The sequence below is a fragment of the Hippopotamus amphibius genome, chromosome 17 (assembly GCF_030028045.1).
Source record: "Hippopotamus amphibius kiboko isolate mHipAmp2 chromosome 17, mHipAmp2.hap2, whole genome shotgun sequence".
In the NCBI taxonomy this organism is placed as follows: Eukaryota; Metazoa; Chordata; class Mammalia; order Artiodactyla; family Hippopotamidae; genus Hippopotamus; species Hippopotamus amphibius.
In genome coordinates, this window is record NC_080202.1 from 3,647,695 (window position 1) to 3,664,462 (window position 16,768).

The window sequence follows — 16,768 nt, forward strand, 5'->3', positions numbered from 1 at the left end:
CCTTGACAAGAATTCCAGAATTTAAAAGGTGGTAAGTCTGTCGCTGATTTCATGTGATAGCAGTGTCACTCTAGTTGGCTAATGAAAATACAGATTGCCCGTTTTTAGGTTCAATCTTTTTTTTTTTAACTTTACTGAGCTCCACTTGATATACAGTAAACTGCATGTATTTAAAATATATAATTTGGTGACGTGTTGACGTATGTATACAAGCATGAAGCTATCCCCACGATGAAGGCACTGCAGCATCCATCTTCCCGAAAGCTCGCTGTGGTCCCCCGCCCCACCCACCTGCCCACACCACATCCTCTGGCAGACATGGCACTGCCGTATGTCCCTACAGATCATTCGCATTTTCTAGACTCTTATGTGATGAAATCAAACAATATGTGCTCTTTCTCTCTAGCTCTTTGTTCCACGTGGCATAATCACTTTGAGATTCATCCTGTTGCTGAATGTGCTCCATGACACGGTGACACTGCCAGCTGTACAGCCACTCACTTGTTGGATCTGTGGGTTGTTTCCAGGTGTCGCCTGTTACGAAAAAGCTGCGGTGAACGTATGCTTGTATGCTTTTATTTCCCATAGGTAAGTACCCTGCAGTGAATCACCGAGGAGATACATGTTTAAACGACCCAAGAAACTGTTTCATGAAGTGGACTGCCACTTACATTACCACCAGCAGTGTACAAGAGCCCCAGAGCCTCCAAGGGCTAGGTTTTGGGTCATCACGTGTGGCCAGGCACATGGAGTGGCCAGCAGAAGAAGGTAGGTATAAGCACATTTCCATTTGTCTCCCATCCTCCCCCCACGGAATATATGTTCACAGTATCTACTCTCATGCCTCAGTGTTAAAGGTCCACAGGGTTGGCTGGAAGAGAAATGGACATCCCAGGGATGAATAAACAGACTTTGCCTCCTCTTTTTGGGAGCAGATCAGTGACTTGTTGGTTGTAAGGGGGAGTATTTCACCACGTTTGGTGTAAACACATTTTGCTATCGCTCCCTCTGGAAGGACGACCGCAGGGTGTACCTGAGCGCCAGGCTGACAAGGGTGAGCGTGACGGGTCTGTGCCGTGTGGATGAAGCTCACCGGGAACCAGGCTGCCCGCAACGCCCCCCCCCCCCCCACGGCTGTAGCTTAGGGGCAGCCACGGAAGCGCGCCTGAGGTCTGGCAGGTGGGAGTACAGGAGCGGCCACATTTACTCCTGCAACACTGGTGTGAGGTCAGGCACTGCTGTGGCTCACACAGGGCGCCTGGGGCCCGTTGGCTCGCCTTGCTGGCCCAGAGGGACACTGGGCCCGCAGCCGCCCCAGCTCCTGCCAGGCCTCCCTGCGCAGCAGCCGACCCCCGAGCTCGGCCACGTCTTGTGATCTCAGGCCAAGTCTGTGTGCTGTTCCACGGCCAAGTGCACCGCTCCCCTGCAGGTCACCTGCATCATCAAAGGTGCAGGCTTGGTCCAGTTTGTTCTCATGCGCTTGGCTCCTCCTCGTGGATGCTGGGTCACTCCTGCTCTCCCCTGCTTTCCTGGGCCCGGCACCAAGCACGCAGGCAAGAGCCTTACGACTGCATCAAGCCCGCGATCGCACCAGGTCTAATTCCTTACATCACTCACAGTGGTTCCGACACCCTGATCACACCTTAACTGATACAGGCATCTTCTCTATGACCTTCAACAGGGCCACTGTGCAAAAGCACTTAACTGTCCAATATGCCCATCTTATCTCCTGATCTCAAGGACAGGTTTCCTGAGATACCTGAGTTTCTCATCCTTCACATTAGCGAGAACTACACAAATAGGGACTCAATAAATAAGTTATTAAATAAACCATCACTGCAAATAATTTGTAGACTGAATCACATTTTGAAATGATTTATGATTTATACGTGTTAAAAATTCTTTGCCTCTAAGAGTCTATGTTCTTTATTGAGTGAGTTCAAGTGGCACATAATTAAAACGTTCTGTCTGTTCACATTCCATCCCTTCCCCAATATTCAAACACAGTCTACAAGTATTTGAAATAATCTTTCCTTCATGACCTATTAATTTAATTTCACGGGACTAATGAGGATTCCAATTACAAGCCACGTTGCTTCAATGCTGGGAAGGTGTTGGCCACTATAACACAGAAGTTCTAGTACAAATAACTGTCTTGGCAGTGCTCAAGGCTATGCGCGTACACACACACACATAGCTCAGGAACTCTAATGAGTGATCTCATCTGGGTGAAAAAAGATGTTATCTTTTCTGTGTTTCTGGCAAGCCAGCCATGCAGAGCCGGGGGCTGAGGTCCAGAACGCAGCACCTGGCCGCCAGGGTGCCGTCCCCTGGCAGCAGCTTCTGACTCCCAAGGAGGCGTAAATAGATCAGGACAAGCAACCTCTGGGGGGAAACACCACGCTAACCAAGCCTTCTGGTTCACTTCAGTGAGGCCTAGGCAACTCCTCCCAGCACCAAGGCATCAGAGCTCGTTCTGCTGCTTTATGCTGCTTTTCATGCGTTTTCTATAATGCCTTTCAGTTAGGTTCACTGCTTTGGTTTAGCTATTGAAACCACATTTCCAAAACCTAAAGCGGAGTAAATTTAGGTGAGAAATTTAAACACTTTAGAACATATAGCTGGCTTAATCTACTCACATTTTTCCCTGTGCTTTGTAATTTTTTCATAATGTTATCATTTCAGTTGGCTGCAACTACTTCTGAAGCAAAGAAGTAAAACTCCTACAACTTGTGTTGAAAATAAAACAGAAATGCAGTCTTACCAACCCTTAGAACCCACTGTTCCGCCCGCCCTTTCATACATCCTCCCTGCTTCGAAGAAAACCTCAGTGATGCGCTTTGGTGACACACTTGGACAGCGTCTCAGCCCAGGCCCGTCCTCTTGGGCCCTTCCTTTATGAGGCTCTGGTCATTAGGTCTCAAATGGCCATGTCACCTGGTACTCTACCCCACACCTGGACACACTGACTGGTTTACTGAGGGGGTATCTGATTCAAAACAGAGTCTTTCCTTGGGATTTTACAAACCAGAAGCCCAGAAAAGTATTCCTCCCATCTCTTGGGTTGCCCGTGGCCACGGAACAGGATAAAGGGAAGGGGAGGAGGGTCCAACTCTGGTTCCTTGGGTCAAGGCTCGACCTCCGTCCTCTCCAGTTTAAGCCAACACGATATGGGTCCACGCCTCTTAGTTCCAAAGTCCCCACAGAAGAAGCCTGTAAGAGCTTCACACATCAGAGCAGTGCACTGCCCACAAGGAATAATACGTGCTTCTTCCTGCGGCAAACAACGTATTTTCTATGTTCATTTCCAAAAGAAGTTTTCCTCTCAGTCTCTTCCCCTTGTAAAAATCCATCAATCTTTTGGAATTTGTTTCATTTAAAGCGACCCCTTTTAACCAGGTTCCCTACCCGCCATCCGCCTTCCCTTCGGCCAACACTCTTCCACACTTCCTGCCCCCCCAGCAATCCTATGAGCTGTCGTGCGAGTCCAGCTCTTGGGGCTGCAAACGGTAGAAACACAACCCAAACAGCTCAAAGGGAAAATGGGGCTTTATTTCCTACTACTGGGTTCAGTGCCAAATGTGCTGCGATGATTCTGGCTCTTTCTGTCTCTTGAAACTACCCCGAGCACTCATGCACACAGGTGCCCTCCAAGACGCAGGCAAAACAGCACTGGCAGCCCCAGACGCTCACCCTCCCGGCAACCCCAGCAGACAGTTTATCCCCGACACTCCCACAGGAAGGTCCAGGACCACCACGGCCACAGACGCTCATGGCTAGGGGGTGACACGACCGTCCTGTGGCCGCGGGAAGGGTGCAGGTGGACAGACACGGCGACACAGTATCCCGCTCAAGCCATAAGTGTTACTTTCTTGATAGGAAGGTAAAATTCTGTCACCAGAAGAAAGGAGGAAGATGTTAGGCAGACAGATGCAGTGAAATTATTTCAAACTCACTGTAAAGCTAACAGCTCCAAATCATTTCCTTTCGCACACGTCACATCTGTAACATAACTGGCCTACGTTACTCTTAGTTTAAGTATCTGAAACAAACACAGTAAATAATTTATATTAATCTTTGTCTCATAACCCATTTGGGGATCAACAGTTCTATTTAACAGAGTAGGAAATGGGTCGTTTCTTCCTCCTCATAGCTACATGATGATACAGGTCACCACTACACCAGCGGATAAACATTTATTAGGTGCTAATACGAGATTTGTGCTCTTCCATTATACCATGCTTTTATATTAGTAGATAATTATTATTACTCCAACGAGATGCTGCTCAGATATGAAATGTACTTCTCAACCCTTCTAACAGATAGTAACATACTTAAGATACTATTGGCTTTTGCGAGCTAACATGACACAGACACCAAAAGCAGACAGAAATATAACTTGGCCCAAGGGATAGACTTCCAGTTCCTCCTCTGATCAATTACACCACGCTATGGAGAAAGCAGGGGTGTTCTAGACATGTCTGGAAGTCAGGCTCAGGAAACGCCACCTCTGATGACGAGGGGCAACGTTCTCTCCCCCTGTGCTCGGTGAGGGCGGCGCCATGCTTCTAAAGACTCAGAGGGAAGACAAACGTGTGGGCCTCGTGGGAGTCTGCTTTTCCATCCATCTTCTCAAAGCTGTCAACAAGTGTCTGTCCTTCCAATGTGGCTCACGGCCTCTCACGTCCAAGGTAATGTCTCAGTCGGCCTCAGACCCAGTTAAAGGGATGTCAGCAAACATGAATGAGTGAAGCACGGGGAGGGCACCTTATCCAGCAGCATTCCACACACCACTGCTCTCAGCTTACAAACCGGCTGAGATATGCAGTCAGCCACCACGCCTCGGCTGTTACCCACGGACCACTACCATCCTGAGAATAAACAAGTTAAGAGAGACTCGTGTTCCCACTGCCTTGTCCCCACCAGGAGTTTGAAATACGGTGTGTGTGTTCCCGTGATGACTGGGTGATGCTCTCCTCCAAACACGCTGCTCGGGCCATCGCCCGTTAAGCTGTAGGGTAAGGCTTCGCCCTAAAAGGTCACCCAGAACTTATTAGAGGCCACATCCTGTACGTAAAAGAAACCCAGAAAGTTGCACTGGTTTTGACGAGCTTCAGAAATGGTGTTATAGGTCACCCTTTCTCCTGCCAGAGGGATCTCAATTTGTAACCCTGTTTTCTGAAAAGAGATGGAAGGAAAATACATCAAAATATTTACAACATCTGTGTAGAGAGATGTGGGGTGATTATTCTTCTTTTACTTTATAATCATCTATAAAGACCATGTATTTTCCACTTCAAAGATAATAAAAATTTTTACCTAAATGATACAAATACAAAATCTGGATAGACCCTCTTTAGATTAACTAATAAAGAATAACTAAACGTGTCTAGCAGAAAGCCAATGTCAGTGGAGCCTTAGCCAATTAGAACCTTTTTTCCCCCAGAAAGAACCATGGGATAAAATGCTGATCCTAAATATTTCTCAAGGACCCCGGTTTCCCTCCATCCTCAGTGCCACTTCTTTAATTCAGGCAACTATTTTATTTTGCCCAGATTACAACAGCCTTCCAACACTTCCTATCTGCAGTGTTGAACCACCCTATCAACTTCTCACATGACAGTCAACGCCATCCTTTCAGGTACAGACCTGATCACGTTCGTTCCCAGCCCACAGCTCTCCACGGCTGCCCGCTGCCCAGGGAATGAAGTCCAGTGCTCTCACACGGCAGGTGAAGCCCTTGACAGAAGCCCTGGCCCCTCTACCTCGCCAGGGCCCTTCTCTTCTCTCGTCCCTGACTGCCCCCCTCTGAGGGTCTGAACCTCCTGGCAGGTCCTCGGGGCCAGCTTGCTGTCAGCTCTTCCCCCAGCCTTCCCTGCCCGCATCTCAGGAGCTACGCCGCATCCATCATTCGTGCAGGACTCACCTACTGGTCTGCCCGACATTCTGCTTCTCTGTGTGCGCCTCTGTCTGAACAACCCTCCACAGGACAAGAGGATTCACTGCACGTTCACAGTCTCCAGTTTCGAAGGGGCTCATGCCACTCCCTGGCAAACCCCATCCACCCCTCTAGCCCACTGGCTCTGCCCCTCTCCACTGCAGGCGGGCAGGGTTTCCGTCGGGTCCACTCACAACCCACGTGCAACCTCCTCCTTCCCTCCACCTGGGCTGGCGATCCTGCTCCTTCCCGCCTCCTAGGAAACCGGTTCCATCCATCACCCCCTTTCTCCGCTGCGTATCCAGCCAGTGTCTTTTAGCTGGATCACTTCCATCTGCACCTCAAGCCCACAATCCCCCGATGTCGTCAGTTGACTCGAGCACAAGGTTAGCATTTGGAGAAGAGAAGAAACAGTCTCTGCTCCTAACGCACATGAAGTTTGGGGCCTTCATCTTAGTTCAATAGAAGGAGGCGTCCAGGGCGAGGTGTTGAACCCTCCAGAAATCTCCCAATAAGCTCCAAGGAATTTCTACTCTAACAGCTGCCAAGGACCATAATTCCAACTTTGCAGAAAACTTTTTTAAAACAGCTAATTCTGAAGGCCAGTTTTGAAGAACAATAAATAAATGCATTGAAGTCCACTAAAGGTGGCTAAATGAACAGACTATGTATATTGCAAAAAATTTTTTTTAAAACCCACCTTTAAACTTGGGCTTCACAGGTTAAAAACAAAATCTTTCCTCTACTAGTGCTACTTCATCCTCATTTAATAGGGACACAAGACTAGCAAATTAATAGATCCTTGTGGTTCCCTCCACAACTATAAAAAAAACAGGCATGCTTTCCGAAACCATTAATGGTGGTAAAATGACAACAGTCTGACCTCTGCAACAGCTCCTTAAAATACTAGAGTTTAAACGCCACCACTAAAAAAAAATAGAACATGAACATTTTAAAAGGCAGGAAATAAGTAAAATCATCTTTTTCTAGGAATCCACAGCAGAACAACGATAGGATACTTGAAAAGAAAAGGTTAGACCACAAGTTGAGCAATAAAACTGGTGTGTCTACAGAGGCCCTGATGCTGCTGTGATACACATCTGGTCCCAGCGGGGTGGGGCTGGGAGCTAGAGAAATCATTAAGCCATCTGAGACGGTCCAGACAAAGAACCTGTAAAATTCTGACCTATAAAGCAGAGGAAACACACTTAATCCCTCAGGAGTTGCAGTATGTGTTTCCACTGGGTGATCCCTCCCCTCGTGAGGACAGGGTGATACACCAAAACCTGGAGCGACACCAGATCTCTAAGGTCTGCATGTGGCCCGGAGCCGGCCTGCGCCGGCACCCCTGGCACCTGTTGGCTTCTTCATCGCGTTACTCCACACCCGGGGGCGGGGGGCAGAGAGGAGGAGGCCGGGGGAACTGCGAAAAATCACGTCTCCTTCATTTTGCCTCTCAGAGAATATATACCTTAAAAAAATAGCTACCTATGCTTTCTGTGAATGTTCAATAACGTGTTGGAAGATTAGCACATTTCTTCTAAGACTGCAGTTTATTTTTTGAACTTCAAATCCTACATGGCTGCAAAGGGAAATGATTCAGCTCACGAGGAGACACCAACTGCCTACTTACTATGTTATCTTAAGCAAAGTGACTCCAAACCTCTCTTTCCTGACCCTGTTTCCTTCCGTCTCTGAGATTCTGTGATGGGGTATGGCCAGAGTGCATTTCCACTGTGGTAAAACTGCTCTGCTGCCCCGTTTCCCTTACAATTCTCAGTCTCTTGCTGATTACCTAAAATTATTTTTAAATAACCTTTCGAAAGTCTTTGTGCTTAATGCAGGCATATTACAAAATGTGCTTCTTTAGGAACTTAAGTGAAAAAGAAAACAAACTAGAATGGTGCATAATAACAATGACTCTTACATCAAATTAATAATGAATAAATGATAATAGAAATAATACTTTTATCAAAAAATAAAATAGCACATAAAATACATTGGGGCATTTTCAAAGTCTTAAGAAGGGAATACACGTGTTAGACAAGCAGTCACTGAGTGGAATACTTCTGACAGCTTTTACAGCTGTTTCTGTTCCTATTTTCCCACTGATTACAGGATGTGCCTTGACTCTGTGTCTGATATATTCAGAAGATATATCTGAGCATAGAGTCGGGCCTATAGAGAAAGACAGCAAATGGCTGAAAATTCTTTTAGTAGGGCAAGACATTTGTCATATTGGGTAATTTCCCTGAACCCTCGAAAGCTTAAGTACATAACTTCTTTCCTGAGAAGCCAAACAAAAGCCTGTGACACGTTATAAGCGTGGTTACTGTGTTCTGAGAGCATAACACGTGCACTGACCACTTTACAGAATGATCCCGAAATAACACAGTGGTTGGTCCATGGAAGAAAAGCTTTCCATCTGCACACAAAATATTTTTAGTCCTCCTGTTAAAAGCAAACCAGGAAGAAGTGTTTTTCTAAGATATGTGGATAAAAATTCCAAATTACTCAAGAGTTTCTAGGAAAGAAAAGATATAATAGGGTTCTGAGGTTCATTTTGAGTGTTTCAATGCAAACTTTTGATAGTTTTAATTTAATTAATTAAAAATGACATAAAGAGAACTTAAGGATTTTGAACTTTTCTATCAAATGTCAACGTAACCCCAGAAAGCGGGCAAACATTTAAAAATGCCTATGAACTACAGGAATGGATGTGTGACTGTGAACTTACTATTATTAGTGCGACGATGCAGCTTAGGTGAATGGCTAAGCTATTCACTTGGCTGTCAAATCCCAATACTTAAAGAATTACAACCGATTACATGTCCATGTAGTTTCTGTCTGCATCATGGTTTTTTCTCTCCAGAGGCAGTTCTTAGAATATCAGACATGTATACGATTTTCCATGTTTGCACAACTATCCGTGTAAAGCAGTAATCTAGTTTTCTAATAAATACAAGTTAAAGGAAAAGCATTAATGTCTTAATAAAATAGTTCCAAACAGAAAGGTTTAAGTTTTAATGACCACCTTTCTTCCCAGTTTCTTTTTAAAGAAAAGAAACGCTCTAGTTGGAGGGCAGGTTTTTTAAGAGGTACACGTACTCCCTTTTTTACTTTTGGAGATAGCGAGAGCAGAAGCAAGCCTCCACGCTGGCGATGGGTAAAACAGCAGATGAGCAGGAGTCAGCATGAGGTTAAATTCCAAATAGTACCCAGAGTCAGATTTTACAGAAAAAGCACGTAAGAACGTATTTGAGTGCACGTCTAGTCAGAGATTTTACTTTAGAAATACCAAATGGACCACAATTCTCCTGTATTTAAAAAAAATTCTTCCAGATCACATACTGCTTCTCTTCTGAGAGGCAGAGAAATCCTAAATTTATGTGCCAGGAGAAAACAGTAACAACCACCACAGCCACCCCCACAAAATTCATAGCGAATGGAAGGTAAATAGACCCTTTATAATGTAATCTGTAGTGATAAAAAAGACAATGTTAGATAATAAATGTCCTTAAAAAAAAAATAGTCTGTGGAATTACCTAACCATTAGTACATTTATTTCAGCTTATCTGTTGACAGTAACTTTTATTCCATGAGATGTGACTAAAATACTTCTCATTCTTTAAAAGTCGGTATTTTAAAATAAGGCACACTGGGAAGAGGAGGTTGGGATTTTGCCAACTGATCTTTAACAGGTAAATTAGCACTACAACTTATAATCAGGCTTAAACATCCTAGTCAATATCCATGTATGCATTCTTGAAACAATATATGAAGAACACAATAAAGCAGAATCTAGTTTATACTAATATAATTTTTCAAAATGATAGCTCTTATAATTAAATATATTTGAGACATCATTTTACTTATTGTTTATCATAATGTGATGACTTAAAAATTAATTCTATTAAAGCTTTTTTTTTTTTAAAGAAAATTACCACCACAAATCAAGATTTTGAAAGCTATGCAACCAAGAAATCAGATGTAACATTGCAACTAAATGAACAGGCTCGCTGAAGACTACTGACCACATATCTTACAGATATTTAATAATCTAAATTTTGTATTGCTTCGTAACAAGTCAATGAGATTATTATGAAGAATATAAAATGCTTGAAATTAAAAATAAAAACAAACAGGAATATGAAAATAAGAATATATTATTTCAAAATCATTTACAAAGGAAAAAGAAAATGTTCTTATAAAGGGCAGTAAGGAACTCTAAATTTAATGAGTTTAGTTGTTTCTAATAAATTCTACTTCTTAAACTTCATACTAAGGAAATGATCTAGAAGAAGAGGAGAAAACTACATGATAAAAATTTAAAATGTCTGCTGCAGTGTTGCTTTTAACAGATCAACACTGGAAGGGCACTAACAGGATGGTTCAGCTGTGGTCAGACACCCCAGTGGAGTATCAGGCGGTCATTAAAAACAATAATTAAGACTCTAATAATCTGAGAAAATGCTTCAAACAGTAATAATGTAGTTTTTTGTTTACAATTTGCTCAGGGTGGTGGGTCTATGCATTTTTACTCTCTTTTCCAAATTCTGTTTTATTATAACAACGAGGAGAAAAATAATAAGCACAAAGAGGAAATTATACAGATAGATGTGGCTACGTTAAAAAAAAAAGATTTGCAGATGGTTTGGGAATATTTAAAAAAATTAAATGTTACATTACATTTTCCAAACCACATGAAATCTTTTAGGTTTTCCAAAACATATTAGAAATGTAAAAAGTTTCATCACGAACGCTTTTGAAGGTTAGTTTGAGGGAGAAAGGCCTTATAAACACGCCAGGTCAAACAGACTTAGAGAAGAAGCTCCTTTTAGAGAAGGTCTCTTCCCTTTTAAGAACTCTCCTCAAAATTAAATTTTCCATAGTTTTATTTGTTTATTCACAGCTGTAGCTTGCTAAGGCCATATTTCTCGGAATTTTTCTTTTGTGTTTTACTATTATAGCATACTCTAATTTGCTCAAGAATTTACATTTAGTCCAGCAAGCTAGAACTACAAGCTGAAACCGTTTCTGATACTAAACACTGGAGGAGACAGAGGTATTCTTCCACGTAGACGGTCTCAAGTGTGCACACCTGTGGTTTTTCCACTTTGAACTGTGAGGCTGGTGAACAAAATGTCTAAGTTTGCAATCACTATGCAATTTTATTTTATTTTACTGCCAAAAACTCCACTGACTTATTTAGACAAAAAAAAAAAATACATAGCTAGGTTATTTCATTTGAAACTTTATGAAAACTGCAAAAATAAAATTACAAAACCTTTTATTTTGATCAGCATTTTACCTGAAAAACAGTGCACATTCTCAGCTATGGATTTAGTAATGAAGGAAACATATTTCCTATGAGGTGACCAGCAAATCTGCTCTGCAAAAAATAACTGACGGATCCTGGCTGATATTGTGAGGGTTCACTCTCAGGATAACTGGTCACAGCCTGAAGCAGCTGAAAAGCTACAGTCAGCTTCATGACTGAATGAGTGCAACGGACAAGCAAACACAGGAGAGCAGTGGGAAGCTGCCTTCTCAACACTGATAAGGCGAGAGCAACGCCCTGACTTGTTCTGAACAAATCAGGAGTAGCGCACCACTACCAGCCATCACTCACCCACGGTTCACTATCCCCAAGCCGGGGCTCAGTGTTCTGTGTGTTAAGCCTTATCTCCTTTAGGTAGGTATTACCATTATCTGCATGTGCGAGACGAGGTAACGGAGACCCAGACAAGTAATCCGCCAAGGTCGTAAGGCCTGGATTTGAACCCGAGCAGGCTGGATCCCTGTGCTCCACCACGGCCCTGCACGGCCCCCAGCACAGGAGGCGTGAGCGTGAGACAGGGCTGGCTGCGGTGAGGAGGCTTCAAGGCGCTGTGGGACGGAGACCCTGGCCCCAGATCACAGTCTAGCCGGCGAGATAAGATGCTTATCACGTGATGAGAGGCAGCACGATAAGACTCACAGAAAGGAAAGAGGATGAGTCTCAAAACTGGGACATCCAAAATTCTGCCCACCAGGCACGGGGTCACAAGACGCCTGAGAACCTGCAGCAAAAGTCCGAGTTTCCTCGTGCAGCCCGCGCTTCACAACTGCTCGGGCTGACCCCGCCACCAGGGAGAAAGACACACTGAGAAACACTGCTTGCCGCCAAGAGAGCAGTTACCATTAGGGGTATAATAATACGGAGAATGTGTTTCAAGTGACTTTACTCTTTTCAAAAAGAACGACTGATATGCTTACCCACTGCGGAATCACTTACAAATTACTGGACACAATTTCAATATCCCACACTACGGGCTTAGCTGATGTAAAGTTTTCTTTATTTATATAATGGCATAATGTACAAAACTGGTAAAGCCTTTTAAAAGCAAACAATATTTAGTGACCTGGGACGTTCATGAAGTTCTTCTCTTAGAAGAAAATAACATTGCGACACGCCATGTATAGTGGAATGCCTACCTGTGTACCTGTACTGAAAACAGATTAAAGAGCTATGAACCAATACATGATAACTGGGGGACGCTCTTCCCTCTCTAGGAAACTTCATTCACGTGCGTCCCTTTAATGAGCATCGCCGTATGAAATACTGGAAAGAACGGAAATTAGAGTATTGCGATTTAGTTTATTTTAATGTAGTAAAATTGCCAGCTTGTAGAAATACATTAAAAAAATGTTTTGAATGCCTCTGCCTTTCCAGAACATTTTGGAATGAAAGAGCTCTGATAAAAATCACAAAGCTTTAACCGTAAGTCCGCATGGAGGAAAAATACCCAGAAATACAAGCAATTTGTTTCAGGACAAGCTGATAAATCTGGACGTAAATTGCATTCGACAACTGAAAACAGCAGTGATTTCCCAAGATGAGCTGAAGAGACCCCCGCCCCACCCCCCGGAATGTCAGGATTCAAATCCTTCTGTCCTTCTGACACCCCAGATAGTGGCCTTTCCAGTCTCCTTTAACGCTATTTACTTTCCTCCATTGACTCATCTATTGTAAAGTCATTCATTTTAGAAAGTTCTTACAGTCTGTAGATAGCACGTGTCGGAATCCTAACCACACTGTTTTAACACTATCCTTGAGATTTTCTGTATGAAAACATTAAATATATAATAACTCTCACAGGGAGTATTATTTTTATCCTCCTTGTCTTTGTTCACTGTTTTAAAAGAAGTAAATATTTGTTCACTTTCACTTTATCTATATTCATTTCCAAAAGGAAAATTACTAGGTTAAAAGCTATAAATGCGTTTGGATCTACCACTCAGACATACACATATTCACTATAATAATCTAATATTTGTTTCAAAATATAAACTCACCATGTCATTGAATGTTATCTGGAAATGTGACTTTTATGATATTAATAGTATGCCATTATATGGCCAAAACAATTTAACTGGGCCCAGTTTTGTATGCTGAAATTATGTCTAACACATTTTAATACAGAAAACATTTGCATGTATTTTGAGAATTTAAAATGTTTCTAGAAATAGAATTGCTGGGTTGAAGGGAATGTACATTTTTAACAATTTTAAACTACACTTCCAAAATTTCCCTCCAGAAAGACTGTCCCAATTATATTCTCAACAGCACTGAAAGGGCCCGCCTTCCAACATCCTCACCAACATTAGGTAAAACAAACAAACAAACAAAACCAACAACAAAAAAACTAAATTTAACGTCTACTCATTTGTTTATTACTACATGCAGCTTCTCACTGATTTAAAGAAAGATTTTAACACAGGATGTAAAAACTAAACCTTACAACTTTATAAAAAGTCTTAAGTTAATAAAGCATTGATGGTTAAAATGAAGTCATCAGCACATGCAAATATCTGTATGAACAGACTACAGACCTGCACATTTTTCTCTGTCTCCTTTCACTATAACTAATTCCTAACGCTGTGAGTCAAGGCAGAGTTCTTGTTCTGCTAACCTCATAAATAAGATGATCACAAGAAAGAACACCCCAGCAAAAACTGTATTCTGAAGGAGGAGATTCCCTCTAAGTTTTGACATGCACACATCAAGAAAACAAATCAGTACAGTATTCAAACAACCGAAGTCCCAACTGGGCTTTATGGTGAGAAATTCCCTGATGCATCAGTATGCTGCAGCCAAGCCACCTGTGGAAAAAGGGGGTTAGACACACTGGTCACGAATGGAAGCAAATCCAGACTTTTGGGTTAACAGCAAGAAAAACATCTAAAAAGAGGTATATATAATTACCCAGCTTTCCCTTAAAAGGATGCTTATTACTCAAAGGTCAAGTGAGTAAGTCACACCTCATTTTTCTGTCATCTCGGAGAAAGAAAATGTTGCACGCAAATTAATTTTCCAGATTAATAAAGTCATTTTCTGTTTTGAATAGTCAAATGTTTATAAAATTAAAATCACTTTTTGATGGAAATGTTTCTAAAATTTCTCCTATTTCTGAGCTTTCAAAACCATTTACTGAGCCTTACCTGACTTGTCTGCGGTGACGCAGGACGTCCTGCCTTCACTTGGGGTGGCGGGGGGGGGGGGGGGCGGCTGGGTGCTTGAACTTCTAAGCTTTTAAAAACAAATCACCGTTATTTTTCTTTCTTTTGTTTTACGCCAGCATTTTCTTCCTCTTCACCTTCATCTCTAATCCTTAACTTATTACTTTAAATTTTCTGGCATTACTTGAAACAATTTTTTTTTAGTCTAGCCGGGGTTGGGGGGGAGACACGCAACCAAGCAAGCAAACTACTCGGTTAAAGGCAACCATCCAAGGCCGCGCTTTGAGGGTGCTTCTCCATCTCCAGTCCAAGCTCTTTTCTTTACTGTGCAAGTAAATGCCTTTGCTTCTCTAGGTCTGGAAAAGAATTCAGCTGGAGAGCAGAGGTGTGACTGATTAAAGGTTTCAACATGGTTGAAAAGGGTGAAGGTGGTCAAAAGGTACAAACGTCCAGTTATAAAATAAATAAATCCTGGGGATGTAATGTACAGCATGGTGATTATAATTAATAGTACTGTATTGTATATTCAAAAGTTGCTCAAAAAATTCCCATCACAAGAAAAATTTGTAACTGTATGGTGATCATTTTGTAACACACATAAATATCGAATTGTTATGTTGTACACCTGAAACTAATATACTGTTATATGTCAATTATATCTGTTTAAAAAAAATCTAAAAGTTCCAATAGGTTAAGCAATAAGACCATGAAAAACAGTAATTCCACATTTGAACAAAAATCTGGAAAATGAAGATGATGTTCTTTATATACATTTAGAGAAAAACAAACATTCTATTGCTTTTACGATATAATGCTAGAAAGCCTCCATGTCCAGTGCAGTGCTTTTCAAAGTACAGTTCAGGGGCCACGTGCATCAGAATCCTCGGTGGTACTTAATTACAGATGCACGTCCCGGGGCCCCACCCCTGACCTTCTAAAACAGAAGAACGTCTAGGAGTGGGGATGGGAGCCTGCCTTTCTCATAGGCTCTGCAGGTGACTCTTTATGTTCATAAAATTTGAGAACTACGAATCTGGTATCTAAAATACTAGATACTAATCTAGTATCTAAAACCAGTGGTGTGCTTGCTACATGCTAGCATGTTTTTGTTCCCAACAAAATAGCTGCATGAGCTCCGAAGAAACTTTATCATTATGGTAATGGTTAATTACCAAAACTACTCACAGATTTCAACTTAATATAAGCTGTATATTACTCTGACTTTTAAAAAAATCAAAATAAAATGTGTCAACAGAACCAATAAACTAAACTGTGCAGGAAAACAAAGAGCAAGCTATTCGCAGATGAATTAATTTTAAAGATAATTTTTATACGTATAGCCATGCACAGCTGCTCTTTATTCAGAATGAAAGGAAAAAGACAGTGCTATGCTTTGGCCTTGTGGGCAGACTCAAAGCATTTTAAAACACGAAGGCGAGTCGGTATCCTGGCTATGATGTCATCTGATGGTTTTGCAAGACGCTGCCACGGAGGGGAACCTGGGCGGGGGAGGTTGCATGAGATCCCTCTGTATCGTTCCTCACAACTGCAGGTGAGTCTATGAGGATCTCAAAACAAAGCGTTTAATTTTTTAAAAAGCTTCAAGGGTATTTAATTTACCCAGGTCTGGTCAAAGAACTCATGCTTTGGAAGGCACCCTTTCTGCTACTGAAGTTAAGTGGCACTGTTGGCTTTTTTAGTTTAATAAGCTAGCTGATTTCTAAATTCTCTCTGAAAGTGTACTACACCACACACACTCCTTGGGAACAGGTTTAATTTCCTTTTTATGTGCTTGCAACCCCTTTTTAGAGGTGAAAACATCTGTGTCCCACATACGAAGCAAAATTAGGCATCTTACAGTCACTCTGTGCCTCTGAAACCCTATCTGACAAAGGCCATGCTTTTCATCTTCCAATATGAGCAACCAGTAACGTAATTCTAAGACCCAGTTAATTTCTTCCAGAAAACGGACATTTTCTAACACACAAGTTGTTTACTAAAGCAAACAGAGACTGTAACTTTGTATTTTTATCTCGATTTTCTGTAAGAATGCGTTAACAAGCATGTAAGCATGTCATCAATAATATTCCCAAAGGTCACAAGTGTCAGAGACAACTCGATGAAACGTGAAAAAATATACTCTTTAAAGATCTAGACGGAATGGATTGTGAAGAACCATTGCTTTTTCCTTCAGACACTAACATTCGTTGAATTTGAGGACATTATGCAATCTACATCACAAAGCCTTTTAGTTACAAGTAATTGAAAAATTACTATTAATATTTATGGTATAGAAAGGAATTCTTTAACACCAAAGCAAAGAACCAA

The 16,768-nt window shown here is 42.0% G+C and overlaps 1 protein-coding gene across 2 annotated transcripts in view; it reads right to left on the bottom strand.

Moving 5' to 3' along the window:
• Positions 1-16,768, bottom strand: part of LOC130839925 (protoheme IX farnesyltransferase, mitochondrial) — a 106,025-nt gene that overhangs the window by 33,883 nt on the left and 55,374 nt on the right. The gene's annotated exons all lie outside the window — the stretch shown is intronic.